Raw genomic sequence first — 21,347 nt, forward strand, 5'->3', positions numbered from 1 at the left:
CTCTAACAAACACTGCATTATCAAACGAATAAGCCAGTAAGATTAGACAAAACAAAAAGAACGGAGAAGTCATCTTTTTTCCCTTCTCCCCTTCAGAAAGATACTTGTTCGTGCGGTGGAATGTTCTTTGGTGGCCCCAATAAGCCACTCTTGCCAGTGACCACATCTTACAGTCTCCTCCGCCTGAATCCGGACGGGCCCAAGACTCACTGCGGGACTGAAGAAGCTGGCGACGATGACACTGTGCCGGGTCCGGGCCTAAGGCCTCAGGGGGCGCAGCGGCTCCTGCCGTCGGCACCTCTAGAATCCGGTCACCACCTCTGAAATCCAGTCAACCACGTACAAAGTCCAAGCACCCCAAGATCACACCGTGAGAAAGCGCGTGTTACAAGAAACAGCCGTGCAGAGGAAGACACACCAGACACCGTCCGTGTGAAAGACGAAGTCATCTCAGACTCTCCAGTCCCCGCAGCTGCCACGCAGAATGGAGGAAAAAGCCCTGCCCAGATTGGAAAATTGTGAGCGAAGAAATGGTAAGCCACCAGGTTTGGCCTGCTTTGTGAAATAGCCATAGATAAGCTCAACATTTTGTATGCAATCGCTTCTCGGCCTTTCGGCTAAGATCAAGTTTAACATTTTGTATGCAAATACAAAGGAAAATTATAATGTACCTGTGTGCAAAATGTTTGAAAGTAAATATTCTAGATCTTCTGAAATAATTTATCTTCTTGGACTTGAAAAAAAAGGCTAGTAAATTCTAACAGACTGTATTAACGCACTTCTTTGACAAATAACACAAGCGCTACCAGATGGCTAATGCTGGACAGAGACAGGGTCAAGGCTCCACCTCAAGACTAGAGACCTCCAGACACATCCAGAAACAGAACAGCTGATTTATTAAACTGCACTAAAAACTAACCCGTAGATGACCTCTTTCAGAGTGTATGGAGTGGAGGTTTTGAAACTGATTTGTATCTTTACATAGAGTCAGTGGGGTAAGGAAGAGTATTGTTGCCTACTATTAAGAAATGACAATCATGGGTAAATGTCAATCTCTATCAACGAGTTCGGAGAATCATTGAGAATATTATACACGATGTGCCAAGCACCCTGGATACCAGGAAGAAAAAAAAAACCAGTCTTGCCCACAGCAGTTCAACTTAGCAAAGGCCCCAAATACAAATAATGGTACTACAAACACTTTCTAGAATAAAGCTGTGTACACGTAAACACAAAAGGAACTAACGAGAACACAGAAGATGGAGCTGTTCTTTCTACCCCATTCCTGCCTCCTTCCAGGAGAGTTAGGAAAGACTAAAGGAGAGGACATCTGAGATGAGTAACTAAGGTTATGGAAGACCTCCCCTCAAACCCATTCCACAACAGCTGGAATTTAAGGATTCTAACGTTGGTCCCACTAGGGGCACACTTATCAGCTTTGTTCCCCAAGGGTCTGTAGCATCTAAATCAGGGCTGGCCACATAATAAGATACACAAATGCCTGTTAAATGTCGTTGAACTCCTATGGACCTTGGGCAATACCATAGCATTCAGCAGCATTTATGTAAGATGAATAGTGGTGCACAGAGTTGCTTTGAAACTTATGTAAGATACCATATGATACCATTAGGAAACGAAGGTGGATAAAAGCAGTTTGAATGGCGTCATTTTAAAGGAAGTATTATTTATTTAATGTACCAAGCACCCACTATATGCCAGGATCTGTGCTCTATGGAAAATGTTGTAAAAGAAGTACAGATAATGTGCTCCAAATGAAAGTTCAGAGAAAAGGAGAACGCAACACATGTGGGGAAATGTAAACTACTTAAATAACTCTACATGGAACAAATACAGTAGGGCTGCAGAAAAAGAGATCAGAAAGGTAGGCAGAGGTACAACTACAAAGAGAACCTGAATACTGGATCTTCATTCCATGGAAATGAGAATCATGAAAGATTATAGGCTGTGGAATAGCACAATCAGGGTGGAAGGCGAAAAAGGGTAGCAGTGCAAAAGATAATCAAAGACAAAAACTGATCTGAGAGGGGAATATTACAGCTTCAATAAATATACATTCAACATAGACGGTAATCCATGCATTTACCTTTGCTCTCTCACAAAACTCCAATGAATATAAAATCTACTTAAAATCAATAAAGGAAAATAAAACAAGAAAGACGGTGATGGAGAAACAGGTTTTTAGACAGTGCAAAGAAGACGGACTGTGGTAGCGGACTTAGAGGAGAATGAAGGAAGCCACAGAATGAATGCTGACACTTGGAAGTACCAAGAAAACGAGGCACCCCGATCCCGGAAAGGTTCAGGACACACACATATTCTCTGGCTCTGTCCACTGAGAGCCTGGGAGCATGCACACCTTGAGAGCAGTGAGCATACCTAATGCCCGGCACTTGCGTATTAAATGCCATTTCCATGAAAAGAACCAGAGCTCTAGGCAGAGTTCTCCAACTTGACTCAAATGGCACGAACCACTGAAGAAAAATTTACTAAACTGAACTTCATTAAAATTTAAAACGCTCACTCTGAAAAAAACCGCTAAGAGGATGAAGTGACAAGCTACGCGATACACTACGGACTGGGAGAGAACACGCACAGACCACACAGTGAACAAAGACCCGCACCTAGAATACGCAAAAGAACTTTCATAACTCAACAGCAGAGAAAAAAAAAACCAATCCAATCAGAAAATGGGCAAAAGACATGAACAGTTACTTCACCGAAGAAGTGAGAGCAAATAAGCACATGAAAAGCTGTTCACCATCATCTGTCATTAGGGAAATGCAAATTAAAACCGCAACAGGATATCACTACACCTATCAGAACAGCTAAATGAAAAACAGTCATAACACCAAATGGCGAGAAGGGTATTGAGAAACGGGATCCCTCGTACTTTGCTGCTGGGAACAAAACGTGGTACGGACACTCTGGAAAGCAGTCTGGCAGCTGCTCACAAAACTAAACATGCATTCACCCTGTGACCCAGCCATCTCAATCTCGGGCATATACCACCAAGAAACGGAACACTTACGTTTATACAAAAACCTGTACTCAAACGTTGAAAGCAGTTTTATTCATATTATTACACAATATATTGGAAAACAACCTAAATGTCCCGCCATAGGTCAGTGGCTGAACAAACTTGGTCCATCCATACTACGGAATACTACTTGGCAATAAAAAGAAATTAACTACTGATTCACTCAACAACAAATGGACCTTGAGGGCATTATGCTTAGTTAAAAGAGTTGATCTCAAAAGGCTACACACTGTATGCTTCCATTCATACAACATATGGAAATGACAAAACCACAGACTTGGAGAATAAACGGATGGTTGTAGGGCTGCTGGGAATTCAAAGGGGTTGGATAGCAGAAGAGAGTTCTTTTAAAGTGATGGAGCAGCTCTATTATCTTGATTGTGGGGATAGGTACACAAATCTAGATATGGTATAAAGTTACAAGGAACTACACACGCACACACGTAGGTTTAAAGAACACTAAAAACCGAATAAGGTCTGTCTGTTGTCTAGTTAACAGAAATGTACCAGATATGTCAATTTCCTGATTTGGGTATCCTGGTAGAGCTAACATAAAACTCACCATTGGGAGAAGCTGGATAAAGGAGGTACATGGGACTTTAAACTATGTTTGCAGCTTCTTGTGAGTTTATGATTATTTCAAAACAAAGGATTATTTAAAAAATAAAAACAGGGCTCCTTGGAAAAATTGTCCAATTCCAATTCCAGACTGACACAGAAGTTCAAGATAAGCCTGCAAAGTGCTCAAAACATATTGGAGACATGCCAAAAGGGCACAGACACCAACTTGAAGAAGCTTCTTCTAACAAAATCCTGGACAACTGGAGCATTAAAGTAAGTAACTAACTACAATTATGGATTATTACCCATTACATAAAATAGAAAATCAGGTACCCATAGTGATATAAAATAAGTGACTAAATTAGAAGTCTGATTACTAATAATGGGCTATTTACATAGTCTCAAAGTACCTCTACACAAAACACACACTAATTACAAGGGCGGGGATTAACTTCAAAATGAAGAAGTCTGAAGGCACCACCATAATCAAGTGATCAAAGTGAACATTATCAGAAAACAGGGCAAAGTGAAATCACATGGCACAATAACGCTACCCACCCCCTCCCCCAAGGATGTCCACGTCCTGATCCTAAGAACCTGTGAACGTGTTACTTTACAGGGCGAAGGTTGCAGGAGGAACTGAACTTGCTAATCAGATGACTTTAAAATAAAGAGATTAACCAGTATCATCACAACAGTCCTTAAAAGTGAAAGAGGAAGGAGAGGGAGATGGCAGCAGACGACGGACAAGGTCCAAAGCGACTACTCTGAAAATGGAGGAAGAGGCCAGAAGTCAAAGAGTACGGACAGCCTCTAGAAGCTGCAAAAGAAGGACAGACACTGTCCAGCAGAGCCTTCGAAAGTAATGGAAGCTGGCTTGCACCTTGATTTGAGCCCAGGTGAGATCCATTTTGGACTTCTGAACTCCAGAACCGTACTATAATAAATTTGTGGTTTTTAAGCCTCTCAATCTGTGGTAATTTGTTACAGCAGAAACACAACACCAGGAGTACACCACCTAACAATGCAATGAGAAAAATATAGCATCGCTTCTACGATAGTCCTACAAAGATGCTTCACATACCATCTAATACAAAGAAACATCAGACAAACACGCATAGGTGACTCTAAAATAACCAGCCTGTATTCTTCAAAAATATCAACGTCATAGAAGAAAGAACAGATGAGGAACTGTTCTAGATCAAAACAGTTGAAAAGACATGACGATAAAATGCATAAGTAATCCTAGACTGTATCCTCTTCCCATAAAGAACACTCCCGGGACAACTGCCGCAACTTGAATGGAGTCTTAGGGATCAGACAGCTGTGATGTATCAATATTAACTTCCTGCCTTTTGTGGTGATATTACCGTTACGTTACGCAAGAGAGTGTCCCTGTTTGTAGGAATTATGCGCAACGATATTCAAAAAGAAAGAGACATCATGTCAACAACTTTCTCTCAAGTGGTTCAGGAAATAGAAGTTACTTGTAGTATACCTGCAAACATTTCTCAGTTCATTTCAGTAAACAAGTAAATAAAATAAGGCAGCAAGATCTCAAATTGCAGCCCAAGCTCTGCCCAGGCTGGCAACCGCCATGTCTGCAAAGAGCCCAAAGGCATAATCTATGGGGGACATAAACAGATGCTCTGGACCTGGAGACATCAAGGGCAACAGAGAACAGTTTTGAGGCGGGAAACCAAAACCGAATCCATGAAGAGTCTTGACACAGAACTGTGAACTCCAGTTCCCCTCCCGAATTCTGCCTCCAGAACACCAGCAACAGCAATATCCCCTCCCTCTCCCCCAGGCATGGGGACAATCAGGCGACAGCCAGAGGCCTGGAGTGAAAGCACTGGGGCACTCCTATTCGTGGGTTCCTCGGTCTCCACACCAAGCCTTCAGTAAAGAAGCCAGCCTCACACCTCACAGAGAGCTTCCATCCACTTTACCACACCTTACCCTGAAGTGAAAGCCACCAGCCCGAAAATGGCCAAATATTTGAGGAAAGGTGCCAACATTAAAGACAGAAGTCAAAACAAGCAGAAAAATGGGAATCCAGAGGAAACTGAGGCAATGCCACAAAGAGGGAAAACAAACAACCAAAAAAACAACGGTGTCAAACTATACTATCATGTGCTTGAGGAGGTAAAAGAATACATGTTATCGTGAAGTAGAACAAAACGCTAGTTTAACAGAAAACAAAACAAACAAACAAAAAAGGCAGGGCGCCTGGATGGCTCAGTGGGTTAAGCGTCTGACTCTGATTTCATCTCATGGTTTGTGGGTTTGAGCCCCGCCACGAGCTCTGCACTGAGAGTGCAGAGCCTGGTTGGGATTCTCAATCTCTCCTTCTCTCTCTGTCCCTCCCCCACACTCTCTCTGTCTCAAAATAAGGAAATAAACTTCAAGGAAAAATAAAAAGCAAAGAACAAATGATAACCCTGATGGAAGATAAAAGTTGAAAAATATCTCCCAAGAAGAGTAAGAATTAACAAATAGCAAATAGACAAGATAACCCAAGTGTACGTCACTTGAGAAGACCAAAGAAAAGCAGTTATCAAGGAAAGCATACAAAAAACTTACCCATATCTGAAGAACAGGTACCTCCAAAGTAAAAGGATGGGTCCAACACAATGAAACCAGCCACCAAAGCACATCACTACAAAACTTCACACCAGAGACAAAGAACAGATCCTTAAAACTTCCAGAGAATGAACAGCAACAACAAAACATGGGGGAGGGGGTCATACAAAAAGGACCAGAATCTACTAATAAATTAATGGATGTATGTAATATGTAATGGCTGCCAACAGCCTCGAATATTGTGTCCCTCCCAAAGGAAACCGATCACCCACCCACAGAGCAGTCTCCCTACCTACCACCCTCCTCCCAACAAAAAACAAAGAGAAAGCATTACATATGGAATTTTATCAAGCCTTAGATCTTATTACCAAGTACCAGAAAATACAAGGGACAGGGGAACATGTCAATGACACCACAGGGATTCACTCAACATCTAGACTAGAGGTAAAACAAGACAGAAGACACCGTTTCTTCAACAAAGTCAAGGAGGAAAAAAAAAAGATGCAGAGGAGCAATCGATCGATTAAGGGACCTTACTTAGATCCTGTCTGAATCAAGCGTTTTAAAAACATACCATTATGAGGCAATCCAGGCCATCTGAACTCTTACTGGATATGTGAAAAATTACTATTAATCTTTTTAAGGTATGATAATGGTACTGGGGTTATAGTTTAGAAATCAGCCCTTATCTTTTAGAGATATATACTAAAATATTCACAACTGAAATCAGATATCTGGGTTTTTGTAAAAACTCAAGTGAAAGAGGGGTAGGCAGGAATACCGGTTTTTTGTTGTTTTGGTTTTTTTTTTGAAAGCAGCCATGAATTGATAAATGATGATGCTGAGTGACAAGTATCTGGAAGCTCATTATGTTCTCTAACTTTTCCATAGTTTTTGTTTTAATAGAATCCAGAATACAAATTATATCTGCTACATGAAGCTAGAAGACCATGAAGTAATATACTCAGAAGTTTGCAGTAAAACCTATATTCAAACTACAATCCCATACCCAACCAAAACTTCTAATCAGGAGGGAAAACAGATTAAAGATACTTTCAGACAAGGTCTCAAAAAATTGACCTTTCATGCACCCTTCCAAAGGAAGCACCGAAAGCTGTACTCCAGCAAAATGAAAGATAAAAACAGGAAAGGTAAAGGTCAGAGAACCAGGAAACAGAAGACACAACCCTGCTGGAGATTTGCAAAAGTAATACTATTAGGCCCAAAGAGCAAGAACTTCATACAGGCAAGGCTTGATGAAGGGTCCCCTAAGAAGATTCTTGTGGGGACAGGAGAACTAGCTATCTGATATGTTTGTGCAAAAAACTATACTGAGAGCCTAACGGAAGGTATGGGAAAACTCAGTCACACGGACCTAGAAAACAAAGCAAGCGGAAATACAATTGTTAATTCCAGGAAAAACAAAACTATACAAGGAGGGAAATGTAATCATAGTATACAATATAGCTCCATAGTGTACTTACATAATCATAAATACCAAATGTTTCATGAAAAAAAAATGTAACTATAATGGGTAGATGGAAAGAGAAAAGTATTAAGGCAGGGTTAAAGTTAAACGTTCACCTACCTTAATAGAAAGTCAACAAATAGTACCTAAAATTTTAAGCTAAATACAAAAACAGAGTCAAGGTTACCTACCTAACCTACTCAGCCTCCAACCTCTCCTTTCTTCCTTTGTAATAGAAGCTGTTTTCGTTCAAGACCCATGTGCACATCACCCCAGTTAGGCACGTGCTCAGGGGACGGTGTAGCCAGCTCCACGATGATGCCCAACTGGTCAAAGGTAACCCCATTTCCCTTTCTAGTGAGTGTTTCACAAACAGTCGTACAACCCAGACAAGTCTACCAAAGAGTTTCTGGGCAGTTTCCACATTCTTACACAGCTACAAGAAAGAGTTCTCTCCTCTTCCTGTGGACACTGTTGTGTCTGGATACAACTCCTCAAACTGCTGCAGCCACCTAATTAATCTGTGCATGGAGCCAGCGAGTGACTCGAGGGGGGGATGGAAAAACTGGGTCCCTGAAGACATTACTGTGCCACCAAATCAATTAGCCCTAGAGGCCATCCTACCTCTGGACTTCCAACTGAACCTCGTCTGAGTCCGGATCTCCGTACCAGCATCCAAAAGCATCCTGACTGGTACAATAAGCGTATCAGAGAGGTAGACGGAAGAAACCAAGAGCTGAGGTAAAAGAGCTCGCCAGCTAGTAGGCAGGGCACGCAGGGCCACGAATATTTCAGATGAGCCCAGATCCCGTAAAGACCTCGGGACCTAGACAGCCTCTTGTATTCTACCGTGCCCGTGCAGACCCTGAGGTGACAACGTTTGGGAAGCCCTGCTCTAGGGTGCAGGACTACTGAGGGGTGTGTCTGGGGACAACTTTTTTCATTAGAAACCTTTCATCAGTATTCAATTTGGATTACATGCATGTTAAACTAAAAATTCCTTTTTTTATAATTTTTGTAAATGTTTATTTTTGAGAGAGAGACAGAGCACGAGCAGGAGGGGGCAGAGAGAGAGGGAGACAGAGAATCTGAAGCAGGCTCCAGGCTCTGAGCTGTCCGCACAGAACCCGTGGGGCCTGAACCCACAAACCACAAGATCATGACCTGAGCCGAAGTCGGACACCCAACCTACTGAGCCACCCAGGCACCCCAAAACTGAAAATTCTGAAGAAAACTAATGCAGTAAGCCAAAAAGAGACTAATCTGATCTCTGGAGAGGTCATTAACAATAATGTGAAGAAAGAACTTAATTGAAGACTATTTCAGAAACAAAACTCAAGAGGGTTTGGTAATAAAAGTAAATTTAAAAGTGACAGGAGAGGAACCAAGACTACAAAAATGTTTCCTCTTTGGGGACATAACTCTACTAGATCACCCAAAGTGAAAACATAAGTTATTTTTTGTTATACATTACACTGGTTGGATTACACTAGCCGTTACCTACCAAACTCTCAAGTTTTACAAGTACAGTTGACTCTTGAACTACATGGTTTTAAACTCAAGCGTCCACCTAAATGAGGATTCTTTTCCAATAAATACATTGGAAAAATTTTTTGGAGATTTGTGACAATTTGAAAAAATTCACAGATGAACTGCAGAGCCGAGAACTACCAAAAAAATTAAGAAACACGTATTAGTGTACCCAGTATATAGTACGTATAACATACAAAATATCTGTTCATCAACTATTTGTTATGGGGAAGGCTTCCAATCAACAGCAGGCTATTAGCAGTTAACTTTGAGGAGAGTCAAAAGGTTTATGTGGATTTTCAGGGTGCCTGGATGGCTCAGTCGGTTGAGTGACTTCAGCTCAGGTCATGATCCTGCGGTTCGTGAGTCCAAGCCCCACGTGGGGCTCGCAGCTGTCAGTGCAGAGCCCGCTTCAGATCCTCTGTGACCCTCTCTCTCCGCCCTTACCCCACCCCTCGCGCTCAATAAATAAAATAAATGTATATTATTATTATAATAATAAATAATAAATTTATATTATTATAATAAATACATCTCAATAAATAAAACATTTAAAAATAAATAAATCAGGTCTCTCTTTAAAAAAAGGTTTCTGTGGATTTTCAACTGCACAGGGGGGTTCAGCAACCCTAATCCCCACACTGTTCAGGGTCAACTGTAATTTAACTTGGGAAGCTGAGACACAGTATAAAATAATACCAAAACGCCAACATTCAGCCATGTATTAAGGGCCAAGCAAGATTCTAGTCCTAGACACAAAACGCACACAAAATACACATGGTTTCTGCACTCATGAAATTAACCTAGTATCTGCTAACAACACAGTCCACAGAAGCAAACGCTGAATAGTAACGCTGAGTGAGGGCTGAGCCTGGTTTGAATCCTACCTTACCAACCACTACGAAAAATTACTTCAACTCTAAGCCTAAATTTTATCATCCATTAAATAAAATACTACCTTACTAGGTTGTGGTAGGCGTATACTCACACAGTGTACAGAGCAAGCTTGAGAAAGACTGTCCTTCCGCATTACCGGATGACAAGAGGGTTTGCTATAACATGCTAATGGGCATGGGGAAGCTTCAGGAAGGCAATTTTCTCCGAGCGGATTTCCTCCACACCACAGCATCTTGAGGACGGGTCTGCAGAGCACATTTACAGAGAAGAGAAGCTTCCCACCGTGTACTCTGCTTCGGATCCACCAGGAGTGATTTTTATTCATGTCTTCGTCCCTTAGGCCTCTTAGTTCTCTTGCGTTTTTTGGGTTTTTTTTAACCACTAGTTAGTGTCCACTCTGGAAACCCTTACCATCAGTTTAAAGACTACTATGCTTCAGTCTCCCCATGCTAGCTAGTGGGCGGGCACACAGGACCACGAATGTTTCTAACCACTTAATCTTTTAGGCTGGCCACTCCAGTACCTGCGAAAACAGAGTACGGTGACACTAAAAACGCCTTCTCAAAGCAACAACACGTGCATTTTAACCTCATTCTTTCAGTCACTCAACAAACATTTATGGAGTCTTCTATGTGCCAAGCCCTGAAGACACAGCAGTGAACAGAACAGACCCGACCCTTGCTTTCAAGCAGCTTAGGCTAAAGAAAGCAGATGCTACATAAATAAATAACCTCACAGCTATAAAATTCAGGTGGAAAACGTGTGAAGTGATGAGAAGAAAAAGTTCACGGTATTTTAAACCTAACGTAGACAGGAGGTTAGAAGGAGTCAAAGAGGAATCAGAGAAGGCCTCCCTAAATATGTGAGATCTAAACGGAGACAGAAGAGATGAGTAGGAGCTGGTAGGATAAAGTCCTGAGCACTTTATACGCGTTCACTTACTCTTCACGATACTATGAATAATAGACACCTATTATCCCAACTCTATACAAAGGAAAACCGAGGCTCAGTTTACACAGCTGGGAAGAGACAGGGCTAAGATTCAAAGCCAGGTACCTAGATCAGACTCCACGGAATGCACTCTTCCCCACTACACACTGGACAGACCCTAGCATGGCTCCTATGACATGGCCTCATGCTGTTCGTGGCCTCGTGGCATGGCCCGCTCCTTGGCCCGGGGCCCGGGGCCCGGGACCTTGCTTCTAAGAACCAAGAGAACGCAGGAGAAGTGATAGGACGTCACTTCTGCAGGTATGATACCTAAGAGTGTACATCTGTCTTGTGAAGAGATGACACTCTCCTTTACTGTCTTTGAGAAAGTGAAGTGGCCCTGTTGGAAAGGACCATACGGCAAAGAACTAAGGGCAGATGCCTGCTAACAGGTAGCAACAAACTGAGACCCTCAGTGCAATAGTAAACAAGAAACTGAATTCTACCAACGACCGAATGAGTCTCAAAGAGATCTTTCCCCAGTCATGCCTCACATGTTACCAGAGCCCCAGCCAACATCCTGACTGTAGCCCTGAGGCCCTAAAGCAGAGGACCCAGCTAAATTGTACCCAGGCCTCAGACCCCCAAAAACTATGAGATCATACCTGTATAAGTTTCTAACTCTGTGGAGAAACACTGTTACATACCAAAAAACAACTAAACACTATTGCATAATAAAGTTCGTCCATCATATACCCCAGTGCTTTACTGAAATACTGATTTTCAACTACTCTTAACTACATATCAAGCCAAATTCAGGTAGCATTCACAACTGTTCTTTTTAAGCAAAACTCACGTATGAAGGTGCCAACGTTAACCATAATCTGACCCTACGTTTCATAAAAGCCATCTGAACTACCCTGTTTGCTAGTTCCATTATCTCTGTCATTTCTGTCTGTTTCTATTGAGTTTTCTCTTCTAGGTCTTCAAATTCATTAATCTTTTCTTTTGTAATGTCTAATCTGTCATTAATGCCAGCCAATGTATTTTTCATCTCACACATTACTTTTCACCTCTAAATGGTTTTATTTGGGTCTCTTTTTCACCTTTCCAGTCTCTACCTTTTTAAACATATGGGATACAGCTACAATAACTGCTTTAATGTCCTTGCCTGTCAATTCCAACACCTTTCAGTTCTGGGTTGGTTTCAAATGACTGATATCCTAACTATAAGCCAGGTGAACCTGCTTTTACACATATTTAGGAATTTTTGATTGGATGCTGGACATTTTAAACTGTTAAGTATTAGGTTTTGTTATATTTCTTTAAAGAGTATTGGACTTTGCAGGCAATTACATTCCTTTCAGATTAGTTCGTGCCTTTTGAGGCTTGTTTTTAAACATTTTCCAGTGAGATCTAGAGAAGCCTTTATTTGAGGACCAATTTGGCCCCACTACTAAGACATGACCCTTCTGGAGTCCCAATGAACACAGCATTTAACAAGAACTTTTGTCTTCTGGCTACAAGGTACTCAAATTATTTCCCAGCCCTATGTGAGCTCTGAGAATTGTTCTGCTTACAGTTTTCCAGTGGATTTCTTCCCCAGGAACTGTTCCTTTATGAAACTGCACCCTACATGTGCACAGATTAATCTTCAATCAATCATTGAAGAGGACCACTAAGAAGACTTATGCTCTGCCCAGCTCCCTTCTCTCCAGAACCCTGCTCCTCAAAACAGAACCATTCTGCTGGAGCAGAACCCCAACTCCAATCTTTGCTTCCTCAACTCAGTGAGGCCAAAGGCTCTATTTGGGATCCCCCTCCCTGCACTGAGATCTGAAAATTGCCTCCCAAGAAGAAAGCTGGGCCATCAAAGGGCTCACCTCATTTGCTCCCCATCTGTGAGGGATTACAGTTCTGTACTGCCTGTTGTTCAATACCTGAAAATCGTTGTTTCATGTATTTTGTCCAGTTTCCTAGGTGGTTACGGAAGGTGGGTAAATTCAGAATGTACTGCCTCATAGTCAAAAACCCAAGTCACGACTCCTGACGATGATTTTAAAGTAAATGTTTTATAAGACACATCTCCTAAACCTACCCACACCCCGTTATCTATTACAGTACCCCACCTTTATTTTTATCATGGCATTTAGCACTCTTTGCCATTGTTATTTGCTCTCTTGCTTTCTCTACTTTTCACAACAGAATTAACCTCTGTGAGGGCAGGGATCTTGTCTATCTTGTCACTCCTGTATCCCCAATACCTAGAAGAGGCAAATTCGAATCAGCAAATTCATTAAATCAATAAGCAGCCAGCATGTAACTATTTCACTTAATATACATGAACTCTTCCCACTAATAAATTCTAATCTAGATGCAAGTAACCCTGACCCTGGAGTTTCTTGGAATTGTCAATTACCTTAATTAGCATCATCTAAGTAAAGGTTCTTAGTTGCAAACAAAAGAAACTAACTCTGGCTTTGCTGAAACTGAAAAGGAAGTTATTAAAGCATATTAGGCAACTCACAGAAAACCCCAGGAGGGCCAGACTGGAAGGCTACATAACGAAGAACACCCAAGATTCAAACCACAGATCTGGTCCAGTGGAGACAACACAGGGTTCAGTCACTGCAACCAGTACAGACGCCAGTGACACCAGGAACCAAACGCTACAGCTGAATCTTTGTCGCTGCCCACCTCCGGGAAACAGGTGCAGCTGCCATCCCCTTGCACTGCGGGACACAGATCTGACAAAGTGTCTGCTTCTGAAAATCACTAGCTTCTGAGGTAGTGGCCTGGAGGCCCCAGGTCACACGACCATGTCCCAACTCCAAAAGATGCAGAGAAAGTGAGCAAATTTGGCTTTCAAAATTGAAGATTTCTACTTCCCCCCAAGACCCTTAAGATAAAGAATTCCTCAAATATAGAAAGCGTTTAGGGGTGCCTGGGTGGCTCAGTCAGTTAGGCGACCGACTTCGGCTCAGGTCATGATCTCGCCATTTGTGAGTCTGAGCCCCGCGTCGGGCTCTGGGCTGACGGCTCAGAGCCTGGAGCCTGCTTCCGATTCTGTGTCTCCCTCTCTCTCTGCCCCTGCCCTGCTCGTGCTCTGTCTCTGTCTCAAAAATAAACAAAACATTTTAAAAAAACAATTTTTTTTAAAAAGCGTTTACAGGGGCGCCTGGGTGGCTCAGTCGGTTAAGCGTCCGACTTCAGCTCAGGTCACGATCTCGCGGCCCGCGAGTTCGAGCCCCACGTCAGGCTCTGCGCTGACAGCTCAGAGCCTGGAGCCTGCTTCAGATTCTGTGTCTCCCTCTCTCTCTGACCCTCCCCTGTTCATGCTGTGTCTCTCTCTGTCTCAAAAATAAATAAACGTTAAAAAAAAATTAAAAAATAAAAATAAAAAATAAAAAAAAAAGCGTTTACACATTTTTGTTTATTATTGGAAAAAACGAATGAACCAGTAGCACAAGGCATCAATCCCAGTATACCAGAACTTGTATCTATTTCTTCAATTAATGGATTATAGAAGCTCTATGTTTCTCTCTCTTTTCTCTCTAAATGTTTAACTTTACGGCACTTACCCATTCAACTAAGTTTTCTATTATCTGGAGGCAGCATATGCAATCTGCTATGATGATCCTTAAGCAAATTTACTTCCCTACATCTCAACCTTCTAGCTTATAAAACAGAGATACGACCAACCACCTTGTAGAGTGGCTGAGAATATTAAAAAATAACTAATAATGAATATGTACAGTGTCTGGCCCATAGCAGGCAATCAATTAATAATAGCTATTGTTGCTATTATCGTTAAATAGCTTATTTTTTAAGAGAATAAATTCACTGATCGACATTAACTTTTTTAAAAAGCTACCAACACCCTGAAGATCTAAATTTCTATTTTACATGGTACTATAAATGTTCCCCCCTTTACCTCCTTCCTATGTTATCAGAGATAAAGCAACACGTAGCTTGAAGGACTCTTAACATGTTGCCACCAAAAACAAGTTCAAGAAATAAACAAAGGGAGGGAGGGAAGGAGGAAGTGCTCATGCTGAACGTGTTTCCTTTACATTTCTCTCCAGGGAGCTCCTGACTATACTGAAAAGCCTCATGAGGGCAAGGACGTTTATGTCCGTGTAACTCACTCCCAAGGGCCTAGCATGGCACCAGGCACAGAGAGGAGAGCTTCAATAGCTACTGAATAATTCTGAATATTTGTTTTCCTAAATATTTACAACAGACCTGTCACTGAGAAAGGTTTCAGAACTATTTTAAACAAATCCCTTATAAACTTTTAAAAGCTCATTCACCTGGGGGCACCTAAGTGGCTCAGTCAGTTAAGCGTCCGACTTCGGCTCAGGTCGTCATATCGCGGTTTGTGGGTTCAAGCCCCACGTTGGGCTCTGTGCTGACAGCTTAGAGCGTGGAGCCTGCTTCAGATTCTGTGTCTCCCTCTCTCTCTCTCTGCCCCTCCCCTACTCATGCTCTGTCTCTCAACAATAAATAGATGTTAAAAAAAAATTTTTTTTAAGGCTCATTCACCTGACAAGACCAACAGCTTCAATAATTTTCTAACTATGAAACTCATTCTTTAAAAAAAGAAAAAAAAATCCATCCATACAATGAACTTTCCCGAATCATTTTCATTCTGTTGTCCAAACTTGAAAAAGTTAAAGCCAAAAAGCATCCAAACAAATCACCGTCTTCGCTTTTCCGTCACTTTTTAGATGAAGTCAAAGCTAGCACTTATTTTAAATGTGAACCCGACATTGGCTACTGCAAATGCCAGATTGACATTCCAGAGATCACTGGAGAATGAACCTCACTCTGCTGGCTAGGAACCGTGAAGAGTATCCAGGCTGATTCCCTCCACAATTTTTAAAACCTCTCCAAATGAACACTAAGGGCTGTAACTATTTCAATAAACTACGAAAATGATGTGCTCCTTTAATAAAGAAGGCACAATCCAATACAGCATAGTCAAATAAACTTTAATAAAAAATAAAAAGGCACGACGTTTCTATTCCATATTCCTAACATCTGGCTTCTCACAAACAGTAGGTATTTCACAGGCATTGTTAAAGGAATCCAGGAGCAAATAATTCTTTTTCCTGGCTACATGGTTTTCCAGTCCTATCTTTAAGAAGACAGTTCTTGGGTCCTTGAGACCAAATAGTAAAGATCAAAACATGTAGTTCATTGATTCACTCAACAAATAAATGTTTACTTGGTGCTCAGGATGTGCCAAACACTTGCCAATCCCAAAGAAGGGGGGAGGGGGCCAACCACTGCCCCTTCTCTCTGAAAGGCATTAGTCAACTAAGCACTAAAAAAAATTATCAAGTGTAATAAGCACTATAGAGAAAAATGCAGCAAGACAGGAGATATTAAAAACGAAGAGGTGGCAGGGGCTGGGGGGCAGCTTTCCCTGACAAGGTGACATCTGAGCTGAAAGTGAAGGAGGAAATGGAGCTGACTTCAAGAAAGGGGAGGACTACCGGCCAAAGCAGCAGCACATGCCCAGACGGGGTCCGGAGACCCGGAAGGTAAGACTGTGGAAGTGAGCTGGGGCCACACCATCCAGTTGCGGGGTCCTGTGACTAGCAGGAGTCCCAATGTACCGTTTAAAAGCTGTTCTTGGGGCGCCTGGGTGGCTCAGTCGGTTGAGCGGCCGACTTCGGTTGAGCGGCTGACTTCAGCTCAGGTCATGATCTCGCGGTCCGTGAGTTCGAGCCCCGCGTCGGGCTCTGTGCTGACAGCTCAGAGCCTGGAGCTTGCTCTCTCTCTCTCTCTTCTCCTCTCCTCCCCCGCCCTTGTGTTCTATGAAAAATAAGTAGACGTTAAAAAACAAAGTTGTTCTTGCTCCTCATTTGCTCAGATCACTCTTTCACTCCTGCCCATGCTATTGAACTTTCCTTTTTTTCTCGACTCTCCCTCTATGCCTGCATCCTTTCTGTGTCTGGATCTTCGTCTTACTCAGCAAGAAGCCTTCCTCCAAGCGGTCTCTCCTGAATCCTCAGGCTCCTGTCTTCAATTTCTTCCCTCTGCAGAGCTGACTGGAATACTGCTGAGTAACCGCGGGCCTTCGGGCCAATTCTTCGGTAAATTCACCTAGCTTTCCTGATGTTTTGAACTGTACCATAGAACCATTATAGGGAAGTTGAAAAGGTGAGATTAGATAATAGTATGCTCAAATGAGATCCTAATAATTTTCCTACCACTGCTACTTTGAAAAAACTTTTACAAAATCTTTTGTACCATGGAAGTAATGTCATTCAGTAATGAATGTGTTTGATGTAAAGATGAAGTTAAAAAAAAAAAAAAAAAAACCACTACTGAGATGACAGTTGTTCTTTTCAAGGAGAAATGATCAAATCGGAACAAATTTTTCAGCACACAGAATTTGTCTTAAAGACTAGAGTCCTATTTATATTCAAATAAACTTTAACTCAAAGTTAACTGCCGAAAGAACTCTAAAATGAGACCAAAAAATTGACCTTCAAAAGGCAACACCAAAATCACTCAATTTCATGGACTCTGTGTTCCCTTTAATGAAGATTCATGTCTACCCTAGACTAAGTCCATGAGCCTACTCTAGAGACCCCAAAAGATCTCCCACCAGATCCTGACTCCCATCAGGACACCCACGGTAGGCTTTGCCGTAGCACTGACGCCCAGGCCCCAGTTCCACGGATGGCACCAGGAGGTGCTCCATAAATAATCCCAAACACCTCACGAGATAAATACATTTTAGATTATTGGTATCCTGATAAGGATACACGTGAAAAGAAAGAGAAGATGAGACTCTTCAGGAAAACACAAAGATACTCTGTCACGTGTTCAGCTACTCTATACTTCGCAAACCACGTATTATGATACAACCTTTTCCTTCCCAGAGTCACACCTTGCAGCATTGCCTTCTCCCACACTGCCCTATTTCTAAGCCCATCTTTAATGGTGCTACAAACGATTTCCAGCTGTCCTTAATGGAAGCCTGACTACACTAATAATTCCATCTTCTGTTCCTTGACAGTTCCTTCAGGCCTTCGGGAGGAAACGTTCTCAACCGTCCCGCTAAACCAATCATTCCGGCACCGTACCGCTACCTAGGTTCAATTCTCTCCTTTCTATCTCCACAACTTTGGCCGCGCTGCTGTTTGAACACAGCGATATTCACTTGTACTGAGACTTTTTAAGGCGCTCCAAACTTGGCTCTCCCATCTGACTTGTACCTTTCACCTCTTCGTATTCCTCCAAGCCTACACACCTAGAACGAGCTACCTTCCAGGCAGGCCCTGCTTCTCTCACTGTCATCTCCCCAACCCAGACCCCTCATCACTGCCCTGTGGAACCTCCTTCAGTTGCCCCAAATCAAATGCCTCACAATCTGTAAGACCCATCACTGTCATTTCTCAGTGCAACCATCCCTATCCCTCCTCCAGGATATCTCTCTCTCTCTCTCTCTCTCTCTCTCTCTCTCTCTCACACACACACACACACACACACACACGCACTGATACTCGGGGCTCACGAATCTGTCATTCTCCAGAGTCACCCCTCACTTCCCCTGCTACCACAGGTCACCCACAGGACAGCCCCCAGCAGACTGCCAATGCCCCAGGTTCAACCAAGACTCAGTCCCTCCTCCTCAAGGCTCACTCAAAGCCCCAGAATCCTTACTTCTCTACATTCTTCTAGTCCTTCACATGTCAACTCCTCTGTCAGCAGCCGTGGTCTCTACTATGATGACGGTGCCTGCACCCAACAGCTACGTCAACACTAACAGCACAGGTAACCAAATCTCACCCACCTCTGTAGTCAGAGCTCCTACCAGCACGATGCGCATGCCTCATACAGAGGCCGGTCAAAAGTTTACTCAGATGATGAGGAACAAGAATCCCCTTGCACGACTTATCAAAGCGTTTACAATTACAAGCATCTACAGGTTATCGAAACATCCATTTTTCACTCAACAGAACAAAGAAATGCAGGAAAATCAGAAAATATTTTTAATTATGTATCTGACAGAATATTTCGTTTTTTAAAGTACAAAACTCCAAGTACAACTTAAGATGTTCAAACTCACTCATAATTAAAGAAATGCAAATCCAAACAACTGAACATCATTACTCACCTATTAAACTGACAAAGATTTAAAATTCTGACGACACCAGTATTGGTGAGATCTGGAAAACTGAACTCTCAGACCCAGCTCGTGAAGTAGAAATTGGTGCTACTTTTGAGAAGACACTTTCGCAAGACATATTCAAATGTGCATATACTTGGTGAACCGGTAATTTCCCTTTGAAATATGTAATCTAGGGCTAGTGTTCTAGAGAACACAGTTATATGCACAAGGATGTATACTGGAACACTTTAAAACAAAAATACAAGAACAATTCAAATGTTCTTTAACAGAGATTGAGTAAATTGGGGTACATCCATAACACGGAATACTCCCTAACCATTTAAAAACAACAAGCAAATACCATATGGCCGATAGGGAAATACGGCCCAAAGAGATCAAGACACTTAAGATGCAAATCTGCGTGTCTGGCACGATCCCATTCGCTCTTAACTGCACAGACACTACACACACACACACACACACACACAATCACAATGTCTGTGCACTTTAAAAAATAAATAGGATCAAGGGTGCCTGGCTAGCTCAGTCGGTGGAGTACACAACTCTTGATCTTGGGATTCATGAGTTCAAGTCCCACACTGGAGGTAGAATTTCCTTAAAAAATACTAAATTTTAAAAAATAACAGGATCACACTGAACATACAGCTTTGTAACACACACATACAATAAATGTTTAATGCATATATATACAGTTGCACCTACATGCACAGGACATTTCTGGTAGGAAAACAACAACTATGACCTACGGAGCGTGAGGTGGGGGTGGGAGGGTGATAAGGCGCCATTCTATAGGCCTTGAACTTGTTTTTTCTTTTTTTTCTTTTTTTTTTATATCATGAGGACATTATTACTTGGTGATCTTTAGGAACTAAAATTCCCTAGGTCATCAGAACGATTCCTATATGTTTGACATGGTATAAGACCGCTCAAAAGGAATGATGAACACGAATTTTAAAAAAAGCCTTCTACTCCCAATCAAGCAATCAAGTGGGTCTTCCTCAAAATTATCCACAGTTTCATTACCAACACTCTTAGTGATAGGAGGCCAGCAGTCAAATACCACCAACCTCTGGCCACCAGAAAAGCCTCCATCAACCTTTCCAGGACTTACCACAAGCTGACACTTTTCAAAAACATGCCCTTCATTCTCCTCCGCAAGGGCACACGTGCCCTGTTCTTCCCCCCACCCTTCCCACAAAGCTCTCTCGTTAGTACAGGTGCTCATCTCCAATTTTTAAAATGACAGCCAGCTAATTCATAAGAATAAAGTGTTAACTTGATATACAGATAAAGCACATTCCTCTTGCAATATTTCCATCTTAAATTAGGGAATCCAGCTCTTCGCTTCATCTAAAAGAATGAATTTGACAGTGAGAACTGCAGATTTTGAAAAAGAAAGAATGGGGACAAGACCTACTTGGTTCCTTCTCCTCGTGCCTGGCAGGCACCTACCTACCATCTCCCCTCACGCTGCCCGTCCATGACCCTGTCCACTACAGCACTGAGAGTAACAAAACCTTATTCAAAACCTCAACTTCCCACCTTTAAATATTCATCTGACTACCTCTATTTGTTAAAAGGACAATTAAGTGATCCAACCATTCACTACCAAGAGCTCACACATAAAAAAAACTATTTGAGAATGACCCATATCCCTATAAAATCCCAATGCAGTTGGTATTTCGTCCTCTCTTGCGTTTGTATGAAGAACAAAGAACCAGGAGTCGGGAAAACATACACCAGCCCTGGAGACCAGCCTATTCTGGGGCAGTGGTTAGTCATTTAGCTTCTTTACATCCATTTCCTTCCCCAAAATGAAGAAGATGAACTCTATGAGTGTTTCTCAAAATGTTTCTACTGTAACAGGATTACCTGGAGTCCTAATTAAGAAAGTAGACTCCTGGGGCGCCTGGGTGCCTCCGTCCATTAAGCTTCTGAATCTTGATTTTGGCTTGATTTTGGCTCAGGTCATGATCTCACGGTTCGGTTCGTGGGATCGAGCCCCGCATCTGGCTCCACGCTGACAGTGCGGAACCTGTTTAGGATTCTCTCTCTCTCTCTCTCTCTCTCTCTCTCTGCCCCTCCCGTGCACACTCAAAGAATAAATTCAAAAGAAAGAAAGAAAGAAAGAAAGAAAGAAAGAAAGAAAGAAAGAAAGAAAGAAA

General features: G+C 42.2%; 1 protein-coding gene across 10 annotated transcripts in view; it reads right to left on the bottom strand.

Moving 5' to 3' along the window:
* The window catches only part of DYRK1A (dual specificity tyrosine phosphorylation regulated kinase 1A), a 153,737-nt gene that overhangs the window by 124,188 nt on the left and 8,202 nt on the right, over positions 1–21,347 (bottom strand). For 3 of the 10 annotated variants that reach the window (XM_049627874.1, XM_049627875.1, XM_049627878.1), the window contains exon 1: positions 13,160–18,212. The exons of 3 other annotated variants lie outside the window; for them this stretch is intronic. The gene's annotated coding sequence lies outside the window, so the exon portion shown is untranslated. Of the gene's footprint in view, positions 1–13,159; positions 18,213–21,054 lie in introns of those variants that run through there. 4 more of the 10 variants (XM_049627873.1, XM_049627871.1, XM_049627868.1 and 1 more) reach the window with 4 other exon arrangements.

The sequence above is a fragment of the Panthera uncia genome, chromosome C2 (assembly GCF_023721935.1).
Source record: "Panthera uncia isolate 11264 chromosome C2, Puncia_PCG_1.0, whole genome shotgun sequence".
NCBI classification, from domain to species: domain Eukaryota; kingdom Metazoa; phylum Chordata; class Mammalia; order Carnivora; family Felidae; genus Panthera; species Panthera uncia.